Source organism: Sciurus vulgaris (assembly GCF_902686455.1).
Source record: "Sciurus vulgaris genome assembly, chromosome: 11".
Taxonomy (NCBI): domain Eukaryota; kingdom Metazoa; phylum Chordata; class Mammalia; order Rodentia; family Sciuridae; genus Sciurus; species Sciurus vulgaris.
In genome coordinates, this window is record NC_136472.1 from 37,330,576 (window position 1) to 37,345,685 (window position 15,110).

At 43.4% G+C, this 15,110-nt stretch overlaps 1 protein-coding gene across 1 annotated transcript in view; it reads left to right on the forward strand.

Moving 5' to 3' along the window:
* Positions 1-267: 267 nt before the first annotated feature.
* SLC1A2 (solute carrier family 1 member 2) overlaps positions 268-15,110 on the forward strand; it is a 122,782-nt gene continuing 107,939 nt past the window's right edge. Inside the window, exon 1 of the mRNA XM_079104664.1 lies at positions 268-575. The gene's annotated coding sequence lies outside the window, so the exon portion shown is untranslated. The remainder of the gene's footprint in view (positions 576-15,110) is intronic.

A 15,110-nucleotide genomic window follows, 5' to 3' on the forward strand; every position in this document is an offset into this window, starting at 1 on the left:
CTCAGTTATCGATGCCATTGGCAGTTGTGAGTGACAGCACACACGATTTTGTTTTTACTTCTTTTGCTTTCTCTCTCCTTCTGAAGACCCTCCATGGGCGCCTCCATGGGCTCCAGGTCTCAACACAATACATAGGCGATCGTTCAGCAATCGGAAAGGCCTAACCAGCTTTTCCAGCAGGGGGCGCGGTAGAGCCACAGTCTACCGGCAGCTGGGCAATGGGGATTTTCCTTCAGCTCCTAAGCAGGAGCCAGAGGGTGAATCGCCCTTTCCCAGACCAGCACCAGCTGTTGCCTGGAATTTTAAGAAGGGAAGCCCTACCACTCTGATTATTTACATTCCAAGTGACCTGGAGTTGTTAAATCAACCAGATGCCCAGAGCTCTCTGGAGGCCAAGGCCACACTGGGACACCTGGGCCAAGTGAGGCTGGACGTGCGTAGACAGCAGTCACCAGTCACCCTTCACCACCCTAGCCCTGGAACCTCTTCCTCAGCCTTGTCCTCCTCCTCCTCCTGGGCTTTCCCTGGTTGTCAGCAGCAGGATTGGAGCAAGATTTGCTGGTTCTGGAGTTCAGGTATGTCCTAACTGGTTTCATCTGGGTTACTGACAAACTTCTGAAGGTGAGATATCCCCCATGGGATAGATGGGGGACCTTTAAAAGCAGGAGGGAAAGGTACTTAGGGATTAAAGAGAACATTATGAAAGGGTTGGAAAGGCCCCAGAATAAACACAGGAATGGAAGCATGAAAACAGATATTCTTTTCAAAATGACCAACCTGCCACCCCAGAAGTCTAGCTTGTGTTTCAATCCAATTGGCAACAAATGAAAATAGGCAGGAAAATGCAGTGTTGTTGTTAAGGACACTCTCCCTCAGGATTCTGGCGTTGAGCTATGTGTCCGTATGTTTGTCTGAAGGGGTCTTTTCTCTTCGCCTTGAGCTAACCCGCTAAGGCAGGCCAGGGAGATCATGGCATGTTCATTTTCAGGGAGCAGAGAAATCATGATTCTGCCCAGCTGTGGTTTCGGTGCCTCACCAGGAGGCATTTAAAAATTAAACTTTGAGGTTCTTACGTCACGGGATCACAGGCTATTTGTTGAAGAGCTCACTGGACGAGTTCTTTACCAGAAGAGTTTCTGGTTTCTCCTTCAAGACAGTCTTAGATTATTTGGACATAAACATAGGAATACATGGAACACAGGACTGGCTTCAGGGGCTTGTGACTTTGGCAGTCTGATTTAACGTTTGGCTGCTGCCTTGTTGGAACTTTTAATAACAAGAGACCTTGAGATTTCATTTTGCACTGAACCACAAAAAATGTGTAGTTCATTCTACAGTGAAGCCACACATGTATGAAATAGTGTGAATTTCATGGTGACTGAACATGGCAAAGATGAGATGACCTTGAGACCATATACCCTTTTGCAGTGCACTGGAATGTTCCGGTAATGAGGTACTTGGCATAAAATGGCTTCTGAAAGGCAGTGTTGCACAGCGGTTGAAAGGATGTGTATACTCAGAAGACCCAAACACTTCTGTCGTGTTGTTCTGTCGTTCACTAGCTGTATGACTTCAGAAAAGTTAATTGGCCTCCTTGAAACTCAGTTTCTTTGTTAAATATGGACGATATCATATACCTGATATAATTTTGGAAGGAATTCAGCAAGACGTGTGTGAAGCTCTCAGCAGAGTTCCTGGACATGGAAGGTCCCCTGTAATGGTGACGGTCATTCTTGGAATCGCACTGCTGTGTTCTTTCGAGTCTGCTGAACTTGGGTTGGGTTTTCATCAGCCTCATGACGGTGCAAATTAAGTTGCTCCGTGCATACCAAGAGGTATGTTTGCTAATTTCTCTCTTAAAACCACAGGTGATAAGATTAGAAAGTAGCTCCTAGCTGTCTTTGGTCATATGAGTGTGTATTTGCGTTAGTGAAGTGCTGTTCCAAGATTTTTCTCTCATGTGATTTTAACCATTCAACTTTTTTTTTTTTTTTTTTTAACTTGCCCTACTTCCGACTACAAATGCATGGGGATTTTTTTTGTTGTTGTTTGTTTGTTTTTTCCAACACCAGAAAGGTATCCTACAACTCAGTTTCACATGGGCATTAGATACCTGGAATTAGCATCATATCCCACAAATTCAGGGCTCAGTCCCGCAAGTCTATCCCCACTTCAGATGCTAGTTCAAAGTCACAGGCTGACTCTGGTCTTCTGACGGACAGGCTATAAACCAGGGGTTCCCAGGACTCCTCTCCTCATGTTCCATAAGTCACTAGAACAGCTCAAAGAATGAATTGAAATGCTTTACCTGTGTTTGTTAGTTGAGTACAAAGGATACAACTCAGGAACAGTCAAGGAGAGATGCGCAGGACAAGGGAGGGGAAGTGAGCAGATCTTTTGGTTGCTCACCCATCTAGGAGCCCTCAAGCCTGTCGGGATTTTTTGTTTTGTTTTGTTTTGTTTTTTGGAGGTTTCAACACATATGCACAATTGATTAAATCATTGGCCATTGGTGACTGACTAACCCAATATTTATCCTTTCTCTCTTCCCTGGAGAATTTGGGGCGGGGTTGAAAGTTTCAGTTCTTGGTCTTTCTGGTGACCAGTCCCCATTCTGAAACTATCTGCAGACCTCCAGTCACCTCATTAGCATACAAACCAGTTATCATATCCATACTGGTGACTCTTATCATTACAGTGGGATTCCAAGGACTTTAGGAGCTGTGTGCCAGGAACCTGGGACTAAAATCAAATATTTAGTCTTTATTATATCACAAGTCTATAATATCTGGTCTCCCCAAGCAAGGAGTTCCCTATGCTTGTTCATTCATTCATAGGCTAAAAATACAACTGATTGTATAGGAGATGTTGGGCAGAGGGACCGGGAACAGAAGAGGTATTCAGGATTTGGTCAGGTGACCATGAGGCAGGGGTGCCACACAGGACTCCAAGTCTTGGGAGGAGGAGATGGATTGAATGACTCTTGTTTTTAACACTGAAGGGCTATGGCTTTCTTTCTGTGAAGTTACCGCCATTGATCTTAATAAGTTCAAGATTTCCAACACCTTAAAGTACCTCAAGGGATATTTGATTAGCAATTCCAATGAGATAACTGTGTTTAACTGAGAAACATGTGAGTGAGTGTTACAGTTACCAGGTGAGGAGAGCGTGGGGTCAGAGGAACCTATGTGTCTTTAGAAAATATTGCTTGTCTTTCGCAAAGCATAAAAAATAGAGTGCAGGTGGGCACTGAAAAATTTCTATACTATTATTTTTCAGAGAAATCAAGTAGTTAGAAAGGCATCTTCTTTTGCTGTTATTGTTATCATTTTAAGTGTTATCTCTCAGCTGAATTTCATGATACTCTGATTTTTTAGGGATGTACCTATATATCATAGGAGTAAGTCATATTAAAGGTGGAGAATTTATCCATATTCAGTTTTTATGTAGACATATTAAGTAGATAAAACCAAGATTTTAAAAGTCTTAACATTAACTATCTTGCTAACCAGCAATAAATATCTTTAATATTGGATGACTTCATCATTGATGCATAATATTTTTTATGTAAAAAATAGGAGCATAGCTTACAGATTGTTTTATTACCTCATTTTTTTTCACTTAACATGTGAATGTTTTGTGAAGATAGGTCAATAAATTAATCTGTATGCTTGTTTGATGACTGTACATGTTATTCATTTTGTTTTATTGTTGTATATTTAGCTTGTTTCTAATATTTCTCTATTATAAACGTCTTGTATATACACCTGTGGTAACCTGCCTTATTATCTCCTTAGGGTGGATGGCCAGAAGTGAAATCACTGTGCACATTTCTCGTTTTGATATACATTGCCAATTATGCAGAGCCTGAGGGTCTGCAGGTTCCCAAATGCAGTTGCTCTTTGAGTCCACTCACTGTGGTGTCTCTTAACTGTAATTGCAAAGTAGAATGGCTGTAGGGTTAACTTTGAATTCCTCATCATGTGGCAAAAACTTGAGCCAGGTATAGGCTAAGTAATGTCTTTTCCTAAACTTGGAAAGTTGTTTTTTTTCCTATGTTGACCTCATATTTTGCACATCCTCTCTGACATCCTATATCAGTCTCGATTGAAATGCTCACATCCTTCTGAATGGGGCTTTTCATACAAATTGTAGGACATTCTATGAAGTGTGTAATTACATAGAGGTCACACTGTATTCTAAGGGTTTGCTCTCTTCTATTGAGTGCTTGCTGTGGAAAAGAAAAGTGGATTTGTCCATTTTCTGTTGCTGTCATAGAATGCTCAAAAGATGGGTGACTAACAAAGCAAACAAATTTGTTTGGGTCATGATTCTGGTAATAGCAGTTTCCAAAGAGCCTAGCACCGATGCTTTGGCAAGTGCACTGTTGGCTGCTTCACTCCATGGTGAACTGGGAAGGAAAATGGTGGTGTGCAGCAGAGACCAAGCCTGGCAGGTGGGCTTTCTTTATTGCAGTCTGTTCTTGAGAGAGGTATCTCTCCAAGGCCAACCCCACTCGGTGAGGCCAGCATTAATCCATTGATGAGGGCGGGACCCCCCATGACCTAATGACCTTCAGACCCCGCCTCTTGAAGTTTCCACCACCTCCACACCACCATACTGAGAACCAACCCTCTGATACAAGAACCTTTGGGGGGGGGATAAACCAAACCAGAGCAGAGTAGCTCCTGACTTACTCAAGGCGGGTTCCTTCCTTTCAACCCTCTTTTCACTACAGATGGAAAGAACTGAGCATCCTCTTTGTTTTGAGTAGAATGTGTTATCTAACGGACTACCCACAACTGGAAAAGGTATCCTGTATGGCGTAGGCAGCATGCTGGGTTTGCTTCTCTTGTTCATCACCATCCTGTGTTGAGACCAGGCCTGCCCTGTCCCAGGGCACCTTGCTACCTGCCATTGAGGTCATCCAGGGTGTGTACCTGAGCTCTGTGGTAGTGCCATCTCCATAGCGAAGGGAGGTGGAGAACTGAGGGCTCTTCTGGATAAAGGGGAATCATCCAGTCTGGCATAATTGTGTAGTTCAAGGGGAAGGTGTTTGGAACAAGTAATTAAAGGTATTTGCTTTAATTTCTCTTATGACTTAGGAGGTGATTGCAGGGAGCCAAGTAAATATAAAAACTGAATATGGATAAACTCTCCACCTTTAATATGACTTACTCCTATGATATATAGGCTCTTGACTTTCTTGGGGAGAAAGGGGAGCTAAACTGGGCAGCTGGCAAGATGAGGGGGCAAGGGGAGGAGGGAAGAGGAGCACTCAGAACATGCTAAAGGCAAGTGTGGATAGGAACAGATTGCAAGCAAACCATTTTTATTCTGGAAGTAACTTGTGGGCTGATGCAAATAAATGCAAATGAAGCGTGTCCCAGCATGGACTGGTGACCTGACTGGGCAGGTGATGTAGGACCAGTGAGGTGTCCCTCCTTCCCAAACAGGAGGCTGCTTAGTCAGCTCCTCTGAAACACCTTCTTCCTGTTCCCTCAGTGCCAGACAGTTGATATATAAAGAGGAGGATAAGCCTCCTGAAGCTTAGGGTAAGATTTTGCCTGTATTAGCACTCCTAAGATTAGGTAACTCATATCATCTTTCTGATCCAGTCAGGCAGTGGCATACTTTCTATTTCCAGGTAAACTGGGGATCCCCAATACCTATTTGAACAGCCTTAAGGTAAGGTAGAGCTGTAGGCTTGATATTTCAAAATGAACTACATACTGTGGGTAGGGCTTCAAGTTTGGGCTGTATTTCCTTGGACAAACTCAGATCATATTTCTGTTCTTTCCCCTTCAAAATAGAGTGATCAGTGGAAGAAAGTTGGAAATGAATGCCAAATTGGCATACAGTGTTGTTTTAGGATAATACGGTGTTTCTGCTTATTGTCACTGTGGATGCAGAATGTTCCAGAACATTTGGCCCAGTCCCCTCATTATCCTGAGGTTCAAGATCAAAGTGAGTTGAGAGTCTGGGTTTTAATTCTAGCCCTGGCCAGTGGCTGCTGGACCAGAATTCATTCTACCGTATCTATGCTCTGTGAGTTTGAAAGACTGTAAGAAAGAAGGAAATGAGGTACCCCTCGGTCTTAGGCCATTTGGGTTCCTATAGTAGAGGTCCTACATTGGGTGGCTTATAATAATAGAAATTTATTTTTCTCAGTTCTGGAGACTGGAAAGTTCAAGATCAAGGCAGTGGGAGATTCAGTGTCTGGTGAGGGCTTGGGTGTCTTCTCCAATGGAAGGGGAGAGAGAGCTACCTTGGCCTCTTTGATAAGGGCACTGATCCCACTCACAAGGGCTCTAGCCTCATGACCTAATACTCATTTCCCAAAGACCCACCTCCGGACACCATTACCTTGGGGGTTAAGATTTCAACATAAGCATTGTGGAAGGGGACACACAAACTTTCTGACCCTGGCATCCAGCCTAAGTCCTAAGACTATGGCTCAGCAATATTCTGGGCTTTCCCTCTTCCTGCCCAGGAAGGACAGAGCTTTTACATAAAAGAAGGTTATCACTGTTTGGACTTTATCAAAGAATAAAATAAATTAAAATTGAAAAATAACCATAAAATTGATAACCATAAAATTGCTACTCTCAGGGTTTTCCAAGAGATCTCATGAGAGGAAACTCAGTCCAGGTACCTGGCCTTAGCTTGTCCTCCTCAGAGGAAGTGATTTTCTTTCAGTCTTTCACTGGGCAAACCACATGCTGCCCACAGGGAACTGGTTTGACCCTCAGGTTCCCTCCCTGCTCAGGGACAGACAGTCTGTAGTTGCCCACTGTGAGGTCCTCTTGAAGTCAGAGCTAATCACTGTGGACAGCACAGTCAGGGACAACCTCGGGACAATGCTGTCTCTGGCTGCTGTGAGAGCTCCCTTCCTTCTGGTCTTTGGGATCTTTTGGGTAACTGTAGCCCACAACTGTCACTCAGCACAGGGAGTGCCCAGGCTCTGAGGACAATTGGTTCAGGCAGCTCTCTCTCCCCTTCCATTGGAGAGGACCCATACCTACCAAGGAGAGAGACATTTTTCTCAAAGACAGTTGATTTTTCTCTGTATCCTCCATCTGTCTCAGAGAGAGCACTGGACTTTATTGTGCATAGCCCTTTCCTCGTCTTTCAGCTTCCATGGAATGTCCAGTGGCCCAACCATGAAACAGGAATGGAACTCTGTCCTCTGCCTCTTCCAGATCCAGGGCCATGTGTCCCTGCTCACTCCTACTAGCTGAGATCTACAGCTTTGAGTTTACCTTGGTTTGCATCCTCCTTGGCTGGTAGAATGAGGGTCTTACAGTTGTGAAGGAGGAATTGAAGGTAAGGCTATGCAGTGAACTCTCGAGAGAAAAGCAGAAGGGAAGGGCCTCTGGCTTATTCTGACTCTTTCTGCTGGGTCACCTAGTAATTTTCTAAAGGCCAAAGTTCATGTTTATTCCTTGTTCTGAAGCTAGGGAATTTTCTTTTTCTATCAGGAGAGTTAAATGAGCTATTTGTTCTTTCATATATTTGAAAAGCAACCTTTTACTCCAACTTGTTTGGGTAGGTTGCATGTCCACCACCCTGGGCACCACTGGTGCCAATGCCCAGAGTGATGCCCAGAGTACCTGAGTGGCAGGTTAAGGCTTTGAAGACCCAGATGGACGTGTCACTGATCCCTCCACACCTGGCCAAAGACATGTCGAGGGACAGGGTGTGGATCTCAGGTATATGCTGCAGAGTCCTGAGAAAACTAAGATGGCGGACCTCTTGTCATAGCAGGGAGTGAGTGGGAGTTTACCTTTGGAAATAAGTTTGGCCCTGGGATGGGGTAATGTTTGTTCCAGGGGCAAGAGAAGGTGATAGAGAGTGAACTAGAAAGGTGCTGAGGCATGTGTGTGGGGACGGGGCCAGCAGGCTTTCTTTCCGAGTGGACTCCAGGATGCTCTGTCACAGCTACAGGAGAGTCTCCGGGCCGCGGGAGCTCTTCTAGTGATTTCCAAGAGAAGAAAGCCACTGAGAGGAAGAGGAAATGTGTGAAGGAAAAGCACGATGATGAGAGAGCCTGTTCTCTCTTGTCCTTTAAAACCCGAGCATTTGGGGTAAACAGATGGTCCCCAACACAATGATTTGACTTGCCACTTTTTGACCTCTTTGTGGTGTGGGTACCTGTACAACTGTTCTGCTATTTGCTTTCAGTATAGTATTCAATAAATTGTATGAGGTTTTCGACAACCTATGGTAAAATTGGCTTTGTGCCCAGTCACAGGCTCATGTAGGTGTTGTGAGCACGTGTAAGGTAGGCTAGACTAAGCTAGGATGTTTCACAGGTCAGGTGTATTAAATGTTTTTTTTTTTTTCAAAATACAGGATTCTGCACCCACGAGGGGCTTATTTGGGGGTAATGCCATCGTAAGTTGAAGATCATCTGTAATGTCCCTTTGGTATCCACTTATTATTTTATGATACTTACTTTCTTCATATTTATAACATTTTCACTTGATTATTTCCCTGAAGGAGACACAAAACCACAGAAGGGAATGTTCAAAGTTGGGAGGGAAAGTGGTTGGTGAATTTTTTTCCACATTTGTAAAATGTCCTTGCGCATTTATCTGACTGCCTCTTGCTAGTTGCCAAATCCTAATTTGATTCAAGGCTTAGTAATGGACACCAGTTTTGGAATTATTTTGCCATCTCTGCCCAGGACAGCAAGATGGCAGAAAGAACTGAAATGTGGCTGTCACCTCATGGGGGATGTGGCTGCTGTGGTTCGCTTGCAGCCATCTGTCCTTGAAGTAACCAGGGAAGGGATGGACTCCTGTATTAACTGGGGCGGGGTGGGGAGGAGATCAGTGCCTGGACTGGCCTCTGTCTTCAACGTGGCAGTTCTAGAATTCAGAGAAGTCTCCTGGAATATCATGTGGGTAGCTCATTTTATTGCCAATTGGCAATAAAACATGGTGCCAGTCATTTATTTAACAGATGCTTGCAGAGTGGCTGGCTCTCTGTTGGGCATTAGGACGGCCCTCTGGGAGACAGACACGGCCATTGTCTGGCAGCCACATAAAGCCCAGCAACCTCGTGCCCTAGGAGATACTGCGTCCTGGGCTTCTGCTACCTGCTAGCAATCACACCCTGACCAAAACTTAGTACAGGACTTGTGGCACTAATAAGGAACACAGAGATGTTTGAATCTAGGACCGGTTACTTACTGGACAAATGACTTGGCCTCATAGAGGACTACCCCTACTGTAAATGGAGGATAAGAGCATCTGCCTTAGAGGCTCTTATGGTCATCTATCATTTGATTGAAATTGGGACATTTAGTGCTCCACAAGTTGGCTGATTTAAAATCTTTTACCATTTGAGCTCAGTTGTGCTTCTGTCCCTCTGGAACACTAAAACTGGGCCTTCTAGAAGTAGAATACTTTCAAAAGATTCCATTTATGCACCCCCCCCAACACACACAGGCACCTCACTGGTGCTGCCTTCCAGAAAAGACGGTCCTGAGGATGCCAAGGCTGGATGAATGCTGAGGGGCTCAGGGCATCCCCTCTGGCGGGTTTTCTCAAGACCCTCTGCTGCCCTTGGGAACAACAGTGTGGGAACCTCAGGCCCTTTCTCTAGACAGCCGAGGGTGGGCCTTGGGAGTCCCAGCTCTCTCAGATTTCTGTTCTGGCAAGAAGAAGTATGAATAACAAAGTCAATAAGCATTTAATTGCTGTTTGGCCCTGGGAATTCCTAATAGTCCGTATGGAATTGCCCAGCAAGGCCCCTTCCCCTGAGCAGCAAAGAAGTCAGCTTCTCCCCAGTCCTGTGATGTCCGTGGTCCCGGACACAGGGAGGCGCTGAAGCTCCACTTTTGCTGAAAGACAGTGGAATGTCCTCCCTGTCCCACCCAACCCTAAAAGATCACCGTTCTCCTTTGTACTCTCGTGAGGTTGTGTTCTGTGTGACTTCCCATGTGGAAATCAGTGGAAGGTTGACAATGACTTAAGGAACAAAACAATGTGCATGTTTCTTCAACCAGGAACAGAAAATTATGCAAGCAATGCATTTTTCATCATACAAAATTTAAAAATAGTTATAAGCAAAAAGACCTCCGCACACCACCCTGTGAGAATAGTGTTCAGTGTACATGCGTGTACGTGTGTGTGAACGTGCAACACACACGGAACAGGACAGTTGTGAGTGACTTTTATTTATTTATCAAGATAATGTGTCACTCGACAAACTACTTTTGTCAAGTACTCTTTCACTTAAAAATAACCCAGTGAACTTTTCCCACACATTTTTTCCAAAGTGACCTTGGATATCTGAGACTCTTCAATCCTGGGTTGGAAGCCCTAAGAAGGTAGGAGGGTTAAAAATGAAAAACAAGACATCTCAGTGGAAAGTCCTAGTGGAAGTGAGAGAGGTGCAAATGGCTCCCATTTTGGCAGTTGCAGAACAGCATCTGAGCAGTAGTTTTTTGCCTGGTTGGTACAAGGCACGTCGTTTTTCCTAAGAGTGGTCACATCCTGCCCATATCCCCAGGATGCCTTCTTCCCCAATCCTGCCCCACTTCCTTCTGGGCTGGTTGACAGTCATGTGGGGGTGGGTTCTCCCAGCTACCCGGGTGGAACATGGAACTATCTCTGGGAAGGAGGCATTTTGGGGTAGGGGAGGGTACATGCAAGGTAGAAATAGTGGTGTAGGTTTTGTTGCAAGACCGATGAGGCTTCAAATCTTAGCTCTGTTACTTGCTACCCAGCTGGGCAACCTCATACAAATTACTTCATCACTAAGAGCATCATTTGTAAAATGTGGCAATAAAACTTCTCTGGCAGAATTGTCATCTGTAGGAAGTCGGTAGCATATGAAATCAGCCCTCTTAATCTGTGGGTTTCACTTCCATGGATTCAGTCAATTGCAGATCTAGAATACTCGAGAACAACCTATGTCTGTAATGAGTGTGTATAGACTTTTTCTTGTTTCTATTCCCTCAATTATATATATATATATATATATATATATATATATATATATAGCAGCTATTTACATAGCATTTACATTGTATTAGGCATTATGAGTAATCTAGAAATGATTTAAAGTACACCAGAGTATGTGTGCAGGTTATGCAAAGTGCTACCCCATTTTATATAAAGAACTTGTGCATATCCACTGATCTTGGCATCCATGGGGCTCCTGGAACCAGTGTCCTGAAGATGCTGACAGGTGACTGTATGATAGAGCCCAGGGTCTGGCAGTAAAAAGTGCTGTTTTTTTTTTGGTTTTTTTGTTTTTTTGTTTTTTTTTTTTTGGTGCATGTGTGTGTGTGTGTGTTTGCTAAGTGTTAGATGGTGAATATTTTAAGGTTTCCAGGTGGTACTGTCTGTTACAACTACTCAACTCTGCCATTGCAGCCTGAAGGCAGCCATGGACAATGTGTGAGTGAATCAGCATGGATACATGTCAGTAAAACTTTATGTACAAAACAGAGGGCGGGTTGGATTTGACCTGGGGCTGTAGCTCCCAGTCAGCCCGGTCCAATAGGCATGCTTTCAATCATGCATTCTCTTATTTATTCTTCCACAAATATTTCTGAGCATCCGAGTTGTATCATGCACTGGAAAGACGTGTGCTGTGTACTGTGGGTGTCCTGCGTTGGTGCAGGACAGAAGGTGCAGAAAGCAGTCCCTGTCCAATAGGAACATAACAGGAATCAAATACATCACAATGGATTTTCTTATAGTCCACATCAAGAAGGAAGGAGAAACAGGATGTGTTTTATTTACCTCACTGTATTCAAACTATTATTGCTCCAATATGTAATTGATATGAAAAATACTTACTGAGGCATTTAATGTTATTTTTTGTATCATTTTCAAAATTTGCTGTGTAGTTTATACTTAGGGTATGTTGCATTTCATGCTCAGTAACAGCAAGGGATACAATCTTAACAGTTCAGGGGGGCAGGACATCCATTTATGAGAAAAAGGTCCAATTTTCAAAATGAAATGGAGACAAATAGAAACTCAGAATACAATAATTACTCCCTTATTTGACTTTTGCTTTTTGTGCTTTGTTACTTATGGTCAACAAGAAGGAGGGTGAGTGTAGTATCATAAGATTTTGAGAGAGGAAAAAAAATGGCTAGATTCACATAACTTATTACAGTATATCACTATAGTTTTATTTCATTATTAGTTACTATTGCTAATCTTACTGTGCAAAGTCTATAAATTAAACTTAAACACAGGTGTGCATGTATAGGAAAAATACAGTACATACAGGGTTCAGTATAGATAGTACATGGAGTATGTACAGGGTATATAGTGCCACCTGTATCCATCAGGGGTCTTGGACCTGTGCCCCATTGATAAAGGAGAACCATTGTACACTGCATGCAGAAAGGATATGGATTATTTCTTGTTTTTTTTTTCCTGCGTGTGTGTGTGTGTGTACATAAGTGTGGCACATATGTGTGCACACATGTGTGTGCACGTGTGTGTGCATAAGTGTGCACACTGGGTCATGATGGGAAACAGAAGACAAGATTTTCTTCCGGTGGGATGGACAAACATGTTTGAAGGGCTGGGGTCGTAGCTCAGTGGTAGAGAGCTTGCCTAGCATGTGTAAGGCACTGGGTTCAATCCTCAGCACCAGATATAAGTAAATAAATAAAATGTCGGTCCATTGACAACTAACAGAATTTAAAGAAACATGTTTGAAGTTCACAGCTTGTGCTCTATAGTCAAAGAGTTTCTTTTATTTGTTTTTTGTGTTTTAATCAGGTTGAGGCACTTGACTTCTTCCTCACACAGGCTGTGCTGTGACCAGTTATCTCTTGACCAATTGGATGTCTAAAACCAGCCAAACCAGTTACTGAATCATGGTGACCACTGAGCAATACAAAATTGAAATTGCAAACTTAAAACTTCATGATCTCTATTCGGGAGGAATTCTCATTTTCAGAGAGCAAACTGAAACTGGGAGAGGCAAAATGCTTCATGAAGACCTAGAGGCCTGGGAAGGAGCCTGGGAGGAGGAGGAGGAGCTGCATGTACGCACCCTGGGGAACAGGGGTTGCCTGGGGCTCTCCACCTGCACACGTGAATGGGAAACTGGGTCAGTTCACCAGGTGGTTTAGGTGTCACAAGTCAGTGTTGCTTGGACTATTTGAATACATGAAAACAAAGCTAAAGGCATATTGCTTTAAATCATGCATTTTTTAAATTGATTCTTCCACAAATATTTCTGAGCATCCAAGGTTATCATGCACTGGAAAGACGTGTGTTGTGTGCTATGGGTGTCCTGTGTTGGGAAACGTAGGTGCAGAAGGCAGTCTCCACTTGGATGAGTCCCAGGACACAGGGAGCAACTGGGTCTAAGTCCTGTCTCCACCACTTCAAGACTGTGAGGTTGAAGCCATGTGCACTGAGATCAGCTTCCTCAACCACAAAATGGGACTTCAGAAAGGAAGAATATATGTTAAGAGTGTTTAGCGTGCAAATTACTTTTACATGTGCGTTTTTGATATGAGTAAGTTTTCATAATAACAGGCTGCAGAGTCTAGACGTGGAATGGGTCTTAGTCATTTCCTCTTCCTTCCAGAAGGGTGCAGTGTGAGGCTGAGAAAGGCTTCTCTGATTTTAATGTCCTGATTTTTAAGATTCACAGACTGCATTTTTAAGATATCTTTTCTCCACCATTCACAGCTCACTCCTACACATGTACAGTATCTGTCAGGAATTCAATATTCACGGAAAAATGGCCCCGACACATTTAAAAAACAAACAAACAAATAGGCCCTTCAGTGGTTACCATGGCAGCCGAACACTCTCTTGTGAATTATTCAGAAGTGAATTATTAATGAGCTTTGTCCATAAACACACCATTGTTTTCAAGGGGAAGGTCATGTGTCTTTCATAACGAGGAGGTCACAGTGCTGGACGGGTTCTTGTTGCTTCGTCCAGTGTGGGAAAGATCCGACCAAGCCAGCCATTCACATGGCTCTCTTTGCTGGCCAAAGACCCTATTTGCCTGGCGTTTCAGGGTTGTGTAAAAGGCTGGGCCCCTCTCTGAGTCACTCTTCCAGAGGCAGGAAGCGTAAGCTGGCCTTTCTTCCTGTCAGAAAGATTTGACCCATTGCTGTTTAGATAATCCTCTTGCACAAATTGAGGCTGCCAACTCCAGGGACGGGTTGACTGGATGAAGCCACACACCAATTCTGCAAGAGGGTGAAGGAGGCCACCAGGAGACGAGACCTTCGGGTCCTTTTCTGCAACTTATTGAAATATAGATTCCTGCCCTTCATTTAAATTTAATAAAAAGCACTGCAGGTTAGTCATGGAGAAGCTTCTCAGAGAAGGCAGTTTTAAGTCAACTTACTCAATCCTTCTGATCACCACATACATAATATGGGTTTAATAAGAGTATGAAGGCAGATGCATGTGTATGGCGAAATTCCTGCCACGTGGCAAGTCCCTTATATGTTAGCAGTTGCTGTCAAAACGATTTATCCCTAGACCACATATCAATATTTCTCAACATTGAATCTCCTGAAATCTGTTACGATATTCTAAATACGGTCTTTTAAAGCTGACATTTTTTTCATCCTCAAAAATGAAAATTGATTTCCTTTTACTTTTTTTTTTTTCAAAGGAACATGCTTGAAATTGCCATCCAAGCTGGGCGCAGTGGCTTATGCCTATAATCCCAGCAACTCCGGAGGCTGAGGCAGGAGGACTGCAAGTTTAGGGCCAGCCTCAGCAACTTAGTGAGGCTCTAAACAACATAGTGAGACCTCATCTCAAAATAAAAAATAAAAAGGAATGGGGTGCAGCTCAGTGGTTAAGTAGCCCTGGGTTCAATCTCTGGTACCAAAAAAAAAAAAAAAAAAAAGAAAGAAAGAAAAGAAAAAGAAATTGCCATTCAAGTAGTAACATGCTGATGTCTTTTCTTCAGCACTTCAGTGTTCAGTTTTGGTTTACACTGACATCCCTGAATGTCATTGCCACATGTCCGAAGGTATCTGTGAAAAATAAAAACCCATACATATATACACACACATGTGACTATATATGTACATGTATATATTTATGTACATACAGCACGTATGACACAGCGAAAGGATAGATGAG